Here is a 12,986-nt window from a genome sequence, read left to right on the forward strand (position 1 = left end):
GAAATTTTTAGATGATGATTTCATTATTCTCCTGCTATATGTTAATGACATATTTATTAACACGAGGACTTTTGGGGCGCAAAAAGGAGTGCAACACGAGGACTTCCCAAGGGGTCACCCATCCTAGTACTACTCTCGCCCAAGCACGCTTAACTTCGGAGTTCTGATGGGATCCGGTGCTTTAGTGCTGGTATGATCGCACTCGTTTTGTGTGCGTCGTCCCTCGCCTTTGTACTCTCGAACGATCTCGGAATCGCCATTGTCGGATCTCTCCGATGCCCACGAGGCCGACCGCGTACCGGACACGGCAAGCGCGCGCCGAAACCATCGGGACTTTCTCGAACGAACTCGGAATCGCTATTGCGGCCCCATTCCGGAAAGCTCTCTCCGAGCCCCACGAGACTGACTGCGTAGCGGTCACGGCAAATTCCGAGGCCCAAAACCATCGCCTCGGAGGCCGACGGGAGAGGTTTTGGCCGCTCGGGGCGCAAAAACGAGTGCAACAGGGGGTCACCCATCCTAGAACCACTGTATGTTTATGAAGAAATTTTTAGATGATGATTTCATTATTCTCCTGCTATATGTTAATGACATATTTATTGTTGGCCATAATGCTGGAAAAATTGAAAAGCTTAAAAGAGGGGCGCAAAAAGGAGTGCAACACGAGGACTTCCCAGGGGGTCACCCATCCTAGTACTACTCTCGCCCAAGCACGCTTAACTTCGGAGTTCTGATGGGATCCGGTGCTTTAGTGCTGGTATGATCGCACTCGTTTTGTGTGCGTCGTCCCTCGCCTTTGTACTCTCGAACGATCTCGGAATCGCCATTGTCGGATCTCTCCGATGCCCACGAGGCCGACCGCGTACCGGACACGGCAAGCGCGCGCCGAAACCATCGGGACTTTCTCGAACGAACTCGGAATCGCTATTGCGGCCCCATTCCGGAAAGCTCTCTCCGAGCCCCACGAGACTGACTGCGTAGCGGTCACGGCAAATTCCGAGGCCCAAAACCATCGCCTCGGAGGCCGACGGGAGAGGTTTTGGCCGCTCGGGGCGCAAAAACGAGTGCAACAGGGGGTCACCCATCCTAGAACCACTGTATGTTTATGAAGAAATTTTTAGATGATGATTTCATTATTCTCCTGCTATATGTTAATGACATATTTATTGTTGGCCATAATGCTGGAAAAATTGAAAAGCTTAAAAGAGGGGCGCAAAAAGGAGTGCAACACGAGGACTTCCCAGGGGGTCACCCATCCTAGTACTACTCTCGCCCAAGCACGCTTAACTTCGGAGTTCTGATGGGATCCGGTGCTTTAGTGCTGGTATGATCGCACTCGTTTTGTGTGCGTCGTCCCTCGCCTTTGTACTCTCGAACGATCTCGGAATCGCCATTGTCGGATCTCTCCGATGCCCACGAGGCCGACCGCGTACCGGACACGGCAAGCGCGCGCCGAAACCATCGGGACTTTCTCGAACGAACTCGGAATCGCTATTGCGGCCCCATTCCGGAAAGCTCTCTCCGAGCCCCACGAGACTGACTGCGTAGCGGTCACGGCAAATTCCGAGGCCCAAAACCATCGCCTCGGAGGCCGACGGGAGAGGTTTTGGCCGCTCGGGGCGCAAAAACGAGTGCAACAGGGGGTCACCCATCCTAGAACCACTGTATGTTTATGAAGAAATTTTTAGATGATGATTTCATTATTCTCCTGCTATATGTTAATGACATATTTATTGTTGGCCATAATGCTGGAAAAATTGAAAAGCTTAAAAGAGGGGCGCAAAAAGGAGTGCAACACGAGGACTTCCCAGGGGGTCACCCATCCTAGTACTACTCTCGCCCAAGCACGCTTAACTTCGGAGTTCTGATGGGATCCGGTGCTTTAGTGCTGGTATGATCGCACTCGTTTTGTGTGCGTCGTCCCTCGCCTTTGTACTCTCGAACGATCTCGGAATCGCCATTGTCGGATCTCTCCGATGCCCACGAGGCCGACCGCGTACCGGACACGGCAAGCGCGCGCCGAAACCATCGGGACTTTCTCGAACGAACTCGGAATCGCTATTGCGGCCCCATTCCGGAAAGCTCTCTCCGAGCCCCACGAGACTGACTGCGTAGCGGTCACGGCAAATTCCGAGGCCCAAAACCATCGCCTCGGAGGCCGACGGGAGAGGTTTTGGCCGCTCGGGGCGCAAAAACGAGTGCAACAGGGGGTCACCCATCCTAGAACCACTGTATGTTTATGAAGAAATTTTTAGATGATGATTTCATTATTCTCCTGCTATATGTTAATGACATATTTATTAACACGAGGACTTTTGGGGCGCAAAAAGGAGTGCAACACGAGGACTTCCCAAGGGGTCACCCATCCTAGTACTACTCTCGCCCAAGCACGCTTAACTTCGGAGTTCTGATGGGATCCGGTGCTTTAGTGCTGGTATGATCGCACTCGTTTTGTGTGCGTCGTCCCTCGCCTTTGTACTCTCGAACGATCTCGGAATCGCCATTGTCGGATCTCTCCGATGCCCACGAGGCCGACCGCGTACCGGACACGGCAAGCGCGCGCCGAAACCATCGGGACTTTCTCGAACGAACTCGGAATCGCTATTGCGGCCCCATTCCGGAAAGCTCTCTCCGAGCCCCACGAGACTGACAGCGTAGCGGTCACGGCAAATTCCGAGGCCCAAAACCATCGCCTCGGAGGCCGACGGGAGAGGTTTTGGCCGCTCGGGGCGCAAAAACGAGTGCAACAGGGGGTCACCCATCCTAGAACCACTGTATGTTTATGAAGAAATTTTTAGATGATGATTTCATTATTCTCCTGCTATATGTTAATGACATATTTATTGTTGGCCATAATGCTGGAAAAATTGAAAAGCTTAAAAGAGGGGCGCAAAAAGGAGTGCAACACGAGGACTTCCCAGGGGGTCACCCATCCTAGTACTACTCTCGCCCAAGCACGCTTAACTTCGGAGTTCTGATGGGATCCGGTGCTTTAGTGCTGGTATGATCGCACTCGTTTTGTGTGCGTCGTCCCTCGCCTTTGTACTCTCGAACGATCTCGGAATCGCCATTGTCGGATCTCTCCGATGCCCACGAGGCCGACCGCGTACCGGACACGGCAAGCGCGCGCCGAAACCATCGGGACTTTCTCGAACGAACTCGGAATCGCTATTGCGGCCCCATTCCGGAAAGCTCTCTCCGAGCCCCACGAGACTGACTGCGTAGCGGTCACGGCAAATTCCGAGGCCCAAAACCATCGCCTCGGAGGCCGACGGGAGAGGTTTTGGCCGCTCGGGGCGCAAAAACGAGTGCAACAGGGGGTCACCCATCCTAGAACCACTGTATGTTTATGAAGAAATTTTTAGATGATGATTTCATTATTCTCCTGCTATATGTTAATGACATATTTATTGTTGGCCATAATGCTGGAAAAATTGAAAAGCTTAAAAGAGGGGCGCAAAAAGGAGTGCAACACGAGGACTTCCCAGGGGGTCACCCATCCTAGTACTACTCTCGCCCAAGCACGCTTAACTTCGGAGTTCTGATGGGATCCGGTGCTTTAGTGCTGGTATGATCGCACTCGTTTTGTGTGCGTCGTCCCTCGCCTTTGTACTCTCGAACGATCTCGGAATCGCCATTGTCGGATCTCTCCGATGCCCACGAGGCCGACCGCGTACCGGACACGGCAAGCGCGCGCCGAAACCATCGGGACTTTCTCGAACGAACTCGGAATCGCTATTGCGGCCCCATTCCGGAAAGCTCTCTCCGAGCCCCACGAGACTGACTGCGTAGCGGTCACGGCAAATTCCGAGGCCCAAAACCATCGCCTCGGAGGCCGACGGGAGAGGTTTTGGCCGCTCGGGGCGCAAAAACGAGTGCAACAGGGGGTCACCCATCCTAGAACCACTGTATGTTTATGAAGAAATTTTTAGATGATGATTTCATTATTCTCCTGCTATATGTTAATGACATATTTATTGTTGGCCATAATGCTGGAAAAATTGAAAAGCTTAAAAGAGGGGCGCAAAAAGGAGTGCAACACGAGGACTTCCCAGGGGGTCACCCATCCTAGTACTACTCTCGCCCAAGCACGCTTAACTTCGGAGTTCTGATGGGATCCGGTGCTTTAGTGCTGGTATGATCGCACTCGTTTTGTGTGCGTCGTCCCTCGCCTTTGTACTCTCGAACGATCTCGGAATCGCCATTGTCGGATCTCTCCGATGCCCACGAGGCCGACCGCGTACCGGACACGGCAAGCGCGCGCCGAAACCATCGGGACTTTCTCGAACGAACTCGGAATCGCTATTGCGGCCCCATTCCGGAAAGCTCTCTCCGAGCCCCACGAGACTGACTGCGTAGCGGTCACGGCAAATTCCGAGGCCCAAAACCATCGCCTCGGAGGCCGACGGGAGAGGTTTTGGCCGCTCGGGGCGCAAAAACGAGTGCAACAGGGGGTCACCCATCCTAGAACCACTGTATGTTTATGAAGAAATTTTTAGATGATGATTTCATTATTCTCCTGCTATATGTTAATGACATATTTATTGTTGGCCATAATGCTGGAAAAATTGAAAAGCTTAAAAGAGGGGCGCAAAAAGGAGTGCAACACGAGGACTTCCCAGGGGGTCACCCATCCTAGTACTACTCTCGCCCAAGCACGCTTAACTTCGGAGTTCTGATGGGATCCGGTGCTTTAGTGCTGGTATGATCGCACTCGTTTTGTGTGCGTCGTCCCTCGCCTTTGTACTCTCGAACGATCTCGGAATCGCCATTGTCGGATCTCTCCGATGCCCACGAGGCCGACCGCGTACCGGACACGGCAAGCGCGCGCCGAAACCATCGGGACTTTCTCGAACGAACTCGGAATCGCTATTGCGGCCCCATTCCGGAAAGCTCTCTCCGAGCCCCACGAGACTGACTGCGTAGCGGTCACGGCAAATTCCGAGGCCCAAAACCATCGCCTCGGAGGCCGACGGGAGAGGTTTTGGCCGCTCGGGGCGCAAAAACGAGTGCAACAGGGGGTCACCCATCCTAGAACCACTGTATGTTTATGAAGAAATTTTTAGATGATGATTTCATTATTCTCCTGCTATATGTTAATGACATATTTATTAACACGAGGACTTTTGGGGCGCAAAAAGGAGTGCAACACGAGGACTTCCCAAGGGGTCACCCATCCTAGTACTACTCTCGCCCAAGCACGCTTAACTTCGGAGTTCTGATGGGATCCGGTGCTTTAGTGCTGGTATGATCGCACTCGTTTTGTGTGCGTCGTCCCTCGCCTTTGTACTCTCGAACGATCTCGGAATCGCCATTGTCGGATCTCTCCGATGCCCACGAGGCCGACCGCGTACCGGACACGGCAAGCGCGCGCCGAAACCATCGGGACTTTCTCGAACGAACTCGGAATCGCTATTGCGGCCCCATTCCGGAAAGCTCTCTCCGAGCCCCACGAGACTGACTGCGTAGCGGTCACGGCAAATTCCGAGGCCCAAAACCATCGCCTCGGAGGCCGACGGGAGAGGTTTTGGCCGCTCGGGGCGCAAAAACGAGTGCAACAGGGGGTCACCCATCCTAGAACCACTGTATGTTTATGAAGAAATTTTTAGATGATGATTTCATTATTCTCCTGCTATATGTTAATGACATATTTATTGTTGGCCATAATGCTGGAAAAATTGAAAAGCTTAAAAGAGGGGCGCAAAAAGGAGTGCAACACGAGGACTTCCCAGGGGGTCACCCATCCTAGTACTACTCTCGCCCAAGCACGCTTAACTTCGGAGTTCTGATGGGATCCGGTGCTTTAGTGCTGGTATGATCGCACTCGTTTTGTGTGCGTCGTCCCTCGCCTTTGTACTCTCGAACGATCTCGGAATCGCCATTGTCGGATCTCTCCGATGCCCACGAGGCCGACCGCGTACCGGACACGGCAAGCGCGCGCCGAAACCATCGGGACTTTCTCGAACGAACTCGGAATCGCTATTGCGGCCCCATTCCGGAAAGCTCTCTCCGAGCCCCACGAGACTGACTGCGTAGCGGTCACGGCAAATTCCGAGGCCCAAAACCATCGCCTCGGAGGCCGACGGGAGAGGTTTTGGCCGCTCGGGGCGCAAAAACGAGTGCAACAGGGGGTCACCCATCCTAGAACCACTGTATGTTTATGAAGAAATTTTTAGATGATGATTTCATTATTCTCCTGCTATATGTTAATGACATATTTATTGTTGGCCATAATGCTGGAAAAATTGAAAAGCTTAAAAGAGGGGCGCAAAAAGGAGTGCAACACGAGGACTTCCCAGGGGGTCACCCATCCTAGTACTACTCTCGCCCAAGCACGCTTAACTTCGGAGTTCTGATGGGATCCGGTGCTTTAGTGCTGGTATGATCGCACTCGTTTTGTGTGCGTCGTCCCTCGCCTTTGTACTCTCGAACGATCTCGGAATCGCCATTGTCGGATCTCTCCGATGCCCACGAGGCCGACCGCGTACCGGACACGGCAAGCGCGCGCCGAAACCATCGGGACTTTCTCGAACGAACTCGGAATCGCTATTGCGGCCCCATTCCGGAAAGCTCTCTCCGAGCCCCACGAGACTGACTGCGTAGCGGTCACGGCAAATTCCGAGGCCCAAAACCATCGCCTCGGAGGCCGACGGGAGAGGTTTTGGCCGCTCGGGGCGCAAAAACGAGTGCAACAGGGGGTCACCCATCCTAGAACCACTGTATGTTTATGAAGAAATTTTTAGATGATGATTTCATTATTCTCCTGCTATATGTTAATGACATATTTATTGTTGGCCATAATGCTGGAAAAATTGAAAAGCTTAAAAGAGGGGCGCAAAAAGGAGTGCAACACGAGGACTTCCCAGGGGGTCACCCATCCTAGTACTACTCTCGCCCAAGCACGCTTAACTTCGGAGTTCTGATGGGATCCGGTGCTTTAGTGCTGGTATGATCGCACTCGTTTTGTGTGCGTCGTCCCTCGCCTTTGTACTCTCGAACGATCTCGGAATCGCCATTGTCGGATCTCTCCGATGCCCACGAGGCCGACCGCGTACCGGACACGGCAAGCGCGCGCCGAAACCATCGGGACTTTCTCGAACGAACTCGGAATCGCTATTGCGGCCCCATTCCGGAAAGCTCTCTCCGAGCCCCACGAGACTGACTGCGTAGCGGTCACGGCAAATTCCGAGGCCCAAAACCATCGCCTCGGAGGCCGACGGGAGAGGTTTTGGCCGCTCGGGGCGCAAAAACGAGTGCAACAGGGGGTCACCCATCCTAGAACCACTGTATGTTTATGAAGAAATTTTTAGATGATGATTTCATTATTCTCCTGCTATATGTTAATGACATATTTATTGTTGGCCATAATGCTGGAAAAATTGAAAAGCTTAAAAGAGGGGCGCAAAAAGGAGTGCAACACGAGGACTTCCCAGGGGGTCACCCATCCTAGTACTACTCTCGCCCAAGCACGCTTAACTTCGGAGTTCTGATGGGATCCGGTGCTTTAGTGCTGGTATGATCGCACTCGTTTTGTGTGCGTCGTCCCTCGCCTTTGTACTCTCGAACGATCTCGGAATCGCCATTGTCGGATCTCTCCGATGCCCACGAGGCCGACCGCGTACCGGACACGGCAAGCGCGCGCCGAAACCATCGGGACTTTCTCGAACGAACTCGGAATCGCTATTGCGGCCCCATTCCGGAAAGCTCTCTCCGAGCCCCACGAGACTGACTGCGTAGCGGTCACGGCAAATTCCGAGGCCCAAAACCATCGCCTCGGAGGCCGACGGGAGAGGTTTTGGCCGCTCGGGGCGCAAAAACGAGTGCAACAGGGGGTCACCCATCCTAGAACCACTGTATGTTTATGAAGAAATTTTTAGATGATGATTTCATTATTCTCCTGCTATATGTTAATGACATATTTATTGTTGGCCATAATGCTGGAAAAATTGAAAAGCTTAAAAGAGGGGCGCAAAAAGGAGTGCAACACGAGGACTTCCCAGGGGGTCACCCATCCTAGTACTACTCTCGCCCAAACACGCTTAACTTCGGAGTTCTGATGGGATCCGGTGCTTTAGTGCTGGTATGATCGCACTCGTTTTGTGTGCGTCGTCCCTCGCCTTTGTACTCTCGAACGATCTCGGAATCGCCATTGTCGGATCTCTCCGATGCCCACGAGGCCGACCGCGTACCGGACACGGCAAGCGCGCGCCGAAACCATCGGGACTTTCTCGAACGAACTCGGAATCGCTATTGCGGCCCCATTCCGGAAAGCTCTCTCCGAGCCCCACGAGACTGACTGCGTAGCGGTCACGGCAAATTCCGAGGCCCAAAACCATCGCCTCGGAGGCCGACGGGAGAGGTTTTGGCCGCTCGGGGCGCAAAAACGAGTGCAACAGGGGGTCACCCATCCTAGAACCACTGTATGTTTATGAAGAAATTTTTAGATGATGATTTCATTATTCTCCTGCTATATGTTAATGACATATTTATTGTTGGCCATAATGCTGGAAAAATTGAAAAGCTTAAAAGAGGGGCGCAAAAAGGAGTGCAACACGAGGACTTCCCAGGGGGTCACCCATCCTAGTACTACTCTCGCCCAAGCACGCTTAACTTCGGAGTTCTGATGGGATCCGGTGCTTTAGTGCTGGTATGATCGCACTCGTTTTGTGTGCGTCGTCCCTCGCCTTTGTACTCTCGAACGATCTCGGAATCGCCATTGTCGGATCTCTCCGATGCCCACGAGGCCGACCGCGTACCGGACACGGCAAGCGCGCGCCGAAACCATCGGGACTTTCTCGAACGAACTTGGAATCGCTATTGCGGCCCCATTCCGGAAAGCTCTCTCCGAGCCCCACGAGACTGACTGCGTAGCGGTCACGGCAAATTCCGAGGCCCAAAACCATCGCCTCGGAGGCCGACGGGAGAGGTTTTGGCCGCTCGGGGCGCAAAAACGAGTGCAACAGGGGGTCACCCATCCTAGAACCACTGTATGTTTATGAAGAAATTTTTAGATGATGATTTCATTATTCTCCTGCTATATGTTAATGACATATTTATTAACACGAGGACTTTTGGGGCGCAAAAAGGAGTGCAACACGAGGACTTCCCAAGGGGTCACCCATCCTAGTACTACTCTCGCCCAAGCACGCTTAACTTCGGAGTTCTGATGGGATCCGGTGCTTTAGTGCTGGTATGATCGCACTCGTTTTGTGTGCGTCGTCCCTCGCCTTTGTACTCTCGAACGATCTCGGAATCGCCATTGTCGGATCTCTCCGATGCCCACGAGGCCGACCGCGTACCGGACACGGCAAGCGCGCGCCGAAACCATCGGGACATTCTCGAACGAACTCGGAATCGCTATTGCGGCCCCATTCCGGAAAGCTCTCTCCGAGCCCCACGAGACTGACTGCGTAGCGGTCACGGCAAATTCCGAGGCCCAAAACCATCGCCTCGGAGGCCGACGGGAGAGGTTTTGGCCGCTCGGGGCGCAAAAACGAGTGCAACAGGGGGTCACCCATCCTAGAACCACTGTATGTTTATGAAGAAATTTTTAGATGATGATTTCATTATTCTCCTGCTATATGTTAATGACATATTTATTGTTGGCCATAATGCTGGAAAAATTGAAAAGCTTAAAAGAGGGGCGCAAAAAGGAGTGCAACACGAGGACTTCCCAGGGGGTCACCCATCCTAGTACTACTCTCGCCCAAGCACGCTTAACTTCGGAGTTCTGATGGGATCCGGTGCTTTAGTGCTGGTATGATCGCACTCGTTTTGTGTGCGTCGTCCCTCGCCTTTGTACTCTCGAACGATCTCGGAATCGCCATTGTCGGATCTCTCCGATGCCCACGAGGCCGACCGCGTACCGGACACGGCAAGCGCGCGCCGAAACCATCGGGACTTTCTCGAACGAACTCGGAATCGCTATTGCGGCCCCATTCCGGAAAGCTCTCTCCGAGCCCCACGAGACTGACTGCGTAGCGGTCACGGCAAATTCCGAGGCCCAAAACCATCGCCTCGGAGGCCGACGGGAGAGGTTTTGGCCGCTCGGGGCGCAAAAACGAGTGCAACAGGGGGTCACCCATCCTAGAACCACTGTATGTTTATGAAGAAATTTTTAGATGATGATTTCATTATTCTCCTGCTATATGTTAATGACATATTTATTGTTGGCCATAATGCTGGAAAAATTGAAAAGCTTAAAAGAGGGGCGCAAAAAGGAGTGCAACACGAGGACTTCCCAGGGGGTCACCCATCCTAGTACTACTCTCGCCCAAGCACGCTTAACTTCGGAGTTCTGATGGGATCCGGTGCTTTAGTGCTGGTATGATCGCACTCGTTTTGTGTGCGTCGTCCCTCGCCTTTGTACTCTCGAACGATCTCGGAATCGCCATTGTCGGATCTCTCCGATGCCCACGAGGCTGACCGCGTACCGGACACGGCAAGCGCGCGCCGAAACCATCGGGACTTTCTCGAACGAACTCGGAATCGCTATTGCGGCCCCATTCCGGAAAGCTCTCTCCGAGCCCCACGAGACTGACTGCGTAGCGGTCACGGCAAATTCCGAGGCCCAAAACCATCGCCTCGGAGGCCGACGGGAGAGGTTTTGGCCGCTCGGGGCGCAAAAACGAGTGCAACAGGGGGTCACCCATCCTAGAACCACTGTATGTTTATGAAGAAATTTTTAGATGATGATTTCATTATTCTCCTGCTATATGTTAATGACATATTTATTGTTGGCCATAATGCTGGAAAAATTGAAAAGCTTAAAAGAGGGGCGCAAAAAGGAGTGCAACACGAGGACTTCCCAGGGGGTCACCCATCCTAGTACTACTCTCGCCCAAGCACGCTTAACTTCGGAGTTCTGATGGGATCCGGTGCTTTAGTGCTGGTATGATCGCACTCGTTTTGTGTGCGTCGTCCCTCGCCTTTGTACTCTCGAACGATCTCGGAATCGCCATTGTCGGATCTCTCCGATGCCCACGAGGCCGACCGCGTACCGGACACGGCAAGCGCGCGCCGAAACCATCGGGACTTTCTCGAACGAACTCGGAATCGCTATTGCGGCCCCATTCCGGAAAGCTCTCTCCGAGCCCCACGAGACTGACTGCGTAGCGGTCACGGCAAATTCCGAGGCCCAAAACCATCGCCTCGGAGGCCGACGGGAGAGGTTTTGGCCGCTCGGGGCGCAAAAACGAGTGCAACAGGGGGTCACCCATCCTAGAACCACTGTATGTTTATGAAGAAATTTTTAGATGATGATTTCATTATTCTCCTGCTATATGTTAATGACATATTTATTGTTGGCCATAATGCTGGAAAAATTGAAAAGCTTAAAAGAGGGGCGCAAAAAGGAGTGCAACACGAGGACTTCCCAGGGGGTCACCCATCCTAGTACTACTCTCGCCCAAGCACGCTTAACTTCGGAGTTCTGATGGGATCCGGTGCTTTAGTGCTGGTATGATCGCACTCGTTTTGTGTGCGTCGTCCCTCGCCTTTGTACTCTCGAACGATCTCGGAATCGCCATTGTCGGATCTCTCCGATGCCCACGAGGCCGACCGCGTACCGGACACGGCAAGCGCGCGCCGAAACCATCGGGACTTTCTCGAACGAACTCGGAATCGCTATTGCGGCCCCATTCCGGAAAGCTCTCTCCGAGCCCCACGAGACTGACTGCGTAGCGGTCACGGCAAATTCCGAGGCCCAAAACCATCGCCTCGGAGGCCGACGGGAGAGGTTTTGGCCGCTCGGGGCGCAAAAACGAGTGCAACAGGGGGTCACCCATCCTAGAACCACTGTATGTTTATGAAGAAATTTTTAGATGATGATTTCATTATTCTCCTGCTATATGTTAATGACATATTTATTAACACGAGGACTTTTGGGGCGCAAAAAGGAGTGCAACACGAGGACTTCCCAAGGGGTCACCCATCCTAGTACTACTCTCGCCCAAGCACGCTTAACTTCGGAGTTCTGATGGGATCCGGTGCTTTAGTGCTGGTATGATCGCACTCGTTTTGTGTGCGTCGTCCCTCGCCTTTGTACTCTCGAACGATCTCGGAATCGCCATTGTCGGATCTCTCCGATGCCCACGAGGCCGACCGCGTACCGGACACGGCAAGCGCGCGCCGAAACCATCGGGACTTTCTCGAACGAACTCGGAATCGCTATTGCGGCCCCATTCCGGAAAGCTCTCTCCGAGCCCCACGAGACTGACTGCGTAGCGGTCACGGCAAATTCCGAGGCCCAAAACCATCGCCTCGGAGGCCGACGGGAGAGGTTTTGGCCGCTCGGGGCGCAAAAACGAGTGCAACAGGGGGTCACCCATCCTAGAACCACTGTATGTTTATGAAGAAATTTTTAGATGATGATTTCATTATTCTCCTGCTATATGTTAATGACATATTTATTGTTGGCCATAATGCTGGAAAAATTGAAAAGCTTAAAAGAGGGGCGCAAAAAGGAGTGCAACACGAGGACTTCCCAGGGGGTCACCCATCCTAGTACTACTCTCGCCCAAGCACGCTTAACTTCGGAGTTCTGATGGGATCCGGTGCTTTAGTGCTGGTATGATCGCACTCGTTTTGTGTGCGTCGTCCCTCGCCTTTGTACTCTCGAACGATCTCGGAATCGCCATTGTCGGATCTCTCCGATGCCCACGAGGCCGACCGCGTACCGGACACGGCAAGCGCGCGCCGAAACCATCGGGACTTTCTCGAACGAACTCGGAATCGCTATTGCGGCCCCATTCCGGAAAGCTCTCTCCGAGCCCCACGAGACTGACTGCGTAGCGGTCACGGCAAATTCCGAGGCCCAAAACCATCGCCTCGGAGGCCGACGGGAGAGGTTTTGGCCGCTCGGGGCGCAAAAACGAGTGCAACAGGGGGTCACCCATCCTAGAACCACTGTATGTTTATGAAGAAATTTTTAGATGATGATTTCATTATTCTCCTGCTATATGTTAATGACATATTTATTGTTGGCC

The 12,986-nt window shown here is 53.1% G+C and overlaps 23 non-coding genes across 23 annotated transcripts; all 23 read right to left on the reverse strand.

Moving 5' to 3' along the window:
• Window positions 1-85: 85 nt before the first annotated feature.
• LOC135621553 (5S ribosomal RNA) lies at window positions 86-204 on the reverse strand. The gene has a single exon (XR_010490717.1). It is a non-coding gene; the product is annotated as a 5S ribosomal RNA (ribosomal RNA).
• A 448-nt stretch (window positions 205-652) lies between these two features.
• On the reverse strand, window positions 653-771 carry LOC135621479 (5S ribosomal RNA). Its single transcript, XR_010490641.1, has one exon. It is a non-coding gene; the product is annotated as a 5S ribosomal RNA (ribosomal RNA).
• A 448-nt stretch (window positions 772-1,219) lies between these two features.
• On the reverse strand, window positions 1,220-1,338 carry LOC135621480 (5S ribosomal RNA). The gene has a single exon (XR_010490643.1). It is a non-coding gene; the product is annotated as a 5S ribosomal RNA (ribosomal RNA).
• A 448-nt stretch (window positions 1,339-1,786) lies between these two features.
• Window positions 1,787-1,905, reverse strand: LOC135621481 (5S ribosomal RNA). Its single transcript, XR_010490644.1, has one exon. It is a non-coding gene; the product is annotated as a 5S ribosomal RNA (ribosomal RNA).
• A 424-nt stretch (window positions 1,906-2,329) lies between these two features.
• LOC135621554 (5S ribosomal RNA) lies at window positions 2,330-2,448 on the reverse strand. The gene has a single exon (XR_010490718.1). It is a non-coding gene; the product is annotated as a 5S ribosomal RNA (ribosomal RNA).
• Window positions 2,449-2,896: 448 nt separating this feature from the next.
• LOC135621482 (5S ribosomal RNA) lies at window positions 2,897-3,015 on the reverse strand. Its single transcript, XR_010490645.1, has one exon. It is a non-coding gene; the product is annotated as a 5S ribosomal RNA (ribosomal RNA).
• A 448-nt stretch (window positions 3,016-3,463) lies between these two features.
• Window positions 3,464-3,582, reverse strand: LOC135621483 (5S ribosomal RNA). Its single transcript, XR_010490646.1, has one exon. It is a non-coding gene; the product is annotated as a 5S ribosomal RNA (ribosomal RNA).
• Window positions 3,583-4,030: 448 nt separating this feature from the next.
• On the reverse strand, window positions 4,031-4,149 carry LOC135621484 (5S ribosomal RNA). The gene has a single exon (XR_010490647.1). It is a non-coding gene; the product is annotated as a 5S ribosomal RNA (ribosomal RNA).
• A 448-nt stretch (window positions 4,150-4,597) lies between these two features.
• On the reverse strand, window positions 4,598-4,716 carry LOC135621485 (5S ribosomal RNA). The gene has a single exon (XR_010490648.1). It is a non-coding gene; the product is annotated as a 5S ribosomal RNA (ribosomal RNA).
• A 424-nt stretch (window positions 4,717-5,140) lies between these two features.
• On the reverse strand, window positions 5,141-5,259 carry LOC135621556 (5S ribosomal RNA). Its single transcript, XR_010490720.1, has one exon. It is a non-coding gene; the product is annotated as a 5S ribosomal RNA (ribosomal RNA).
• A 448-nt stretch (window positions 5,260-5,707) lies between these two features.
• LOC135621486 (5S ribosomal RNA) lies at window positions 5,708-5,826 on the reverse strand. The gene has a single exon (XR_010490649.1). It is a non-coding gene; the product is annotated as a 5S ribosomal RNA (ribosomal RNA).
• A 448-nt stretch (window positions 5,827-6,274) lies between these two features.
• On the reverse strand, window positions 6,275-6,393 carry LOC135621487 (5S ribosomal RNA). Its single transcript, XR_010490650.1, has one exon. It is a non-coding gene; the product is annotated as a 5S ribosomal RNA (ribosomal RNA).
• Window positions 6,394-6,841: 448 nt separating this feature from the next.
• Window positions 6,842-6,960, reverse strand: LOC135621489 (5S ribosomal RNA). The gene has a single exon (XR_010490652.1). It is a non-coding gene; the product is annotated as a 5S ribosomal RNA (ribosomal RNA).
• Window positions 6,961-7,408: 448 nt separating this feature from the next.
• On the reverse strand, window positions 7,409-7,527 carry LOC135621490 (5S ribosomal RNA). The gene has a single exon (XR_010490654.1). It is a non-coding gene; the product is annotated as a 5S ribosomal RNA (ribosomal RNA).
• Window positions 7,528-7,975: 448 nt separating this feature from the next.
• On the reverse strand, window positions 7,976-8,094 carry LOC135621650 (5S ribosomal RNA). The gene has a single exon (XR_010490813.1). It is a non-coding gene; the product is annotated as a 5S ribosomal RNA (ribosomal RNA).
• Window positions 8,095-8,542: 448 nt separating this feature from the next.
• LOC135621491 (5S ribosomal RNA) lies at window positions 8,543-8,661 on the reverse strand. Its single transcript, XR_010490655.1, has one exon. It is a non-coding gene; the product is annotated as a 5S ribosomal RNA (ribosomal RNA).
• Window positions 8,662-9,085: 424 nt separating this feature from the next.
• LOC135621557 (5S ribosomal RNA) lies at window positions 9,086-9,204 on the reverse strand. The gene has a single exon (XR_010490721.1). It is a non-coding gene; the product is annotated as a 5S ribosomal RNA (ribosomal RNA).
• Window positions 9,205-9,652: 448 nt separating this feature from the next.
• LOC135621492 (5S ribosomal RNA) lies at window positions 9,653-9,771 on the reverse strand. The gene has a single exon (XR_010490656.1). It is a non-coding gene; the product is annotated as a 5S ribosomal RNA (ribosomal RNA).
• Window positions 9,772-10,219: 448 nt separating this feature from the next.
• LOC135621493 (5S ribosomal RNA) lies at window positions 10,220-10,338 on the reverse strand. Its single transcript, XR_010490657.1, has one exon. It is a non-coding gene; the product is annotated as a 5S ribosomal RNA (ribosomal RNA).
• A 448-nt stretch (window positions 10,339-10,786) lies between these two features.
• On the reverse strand, window positions 10,787-10,905 carry LOC135621494 (5S ribosomal RNA). Its single transcript, XR_010490658.1, has one exon. It is a non-coding gene; the product is annotated as a 5S ribosomal RNA (ribosomal RNA).
• A 448-nt stretch (window positions 10,906-11,353) lies between these two features.
• Window positions 11,354-11,472, reverse strand: LOC135621495 (5S ribosomal RNA). Its single transcript, XR_010490659.1, has one exon. It is a non-coding gene; the product is annotated as a 5S ribosomal RNA (ribosomal RNA).
• Window positions 11,473-11,896: 424 nt separating this feature from the next.
• Window positions 11,897-12,015, reverse strand: LOC135621558 (5S ribosomal RNA). Its single transcript, XR_010490722.1, has one exon. It is a non-coding gene; the product is annotated as a 5S ribosomal RNA (ribosomal RNA).
• A 448-nt stretch (window positions 12,016-12,463) lies between these two features.
• LOC135621496 (5S ribosomal RNA) lies at window positions 12,464-12,582 on the reverse strand. The gene has a single exon (XR_010490660.1). It is a non-coding gene; the product is annotated as a 5S ribosomal RNA (ribosomal RNA).
• Between the last annotated feature and the right edge of the window lie 404 nt (window positions 12,583-12,986).

This window comes from Musa acuminata, chromosome BXJ2-8, assembly GCF_036884655.1.
Source record: "Musa acuminata AAA Group cultivar baxijiao chromosome BXJ2-8, Cavendish_Baxijiao_AAA, whole genome shotgun sequence".
Taxonomy (NCBI): domain Eukaryota; kingdom Viridiplantae; phylum Streptophyta; class Magnoliopsida; order Zingiberales; family Musaceae; genus Musa; species Musa acuminata.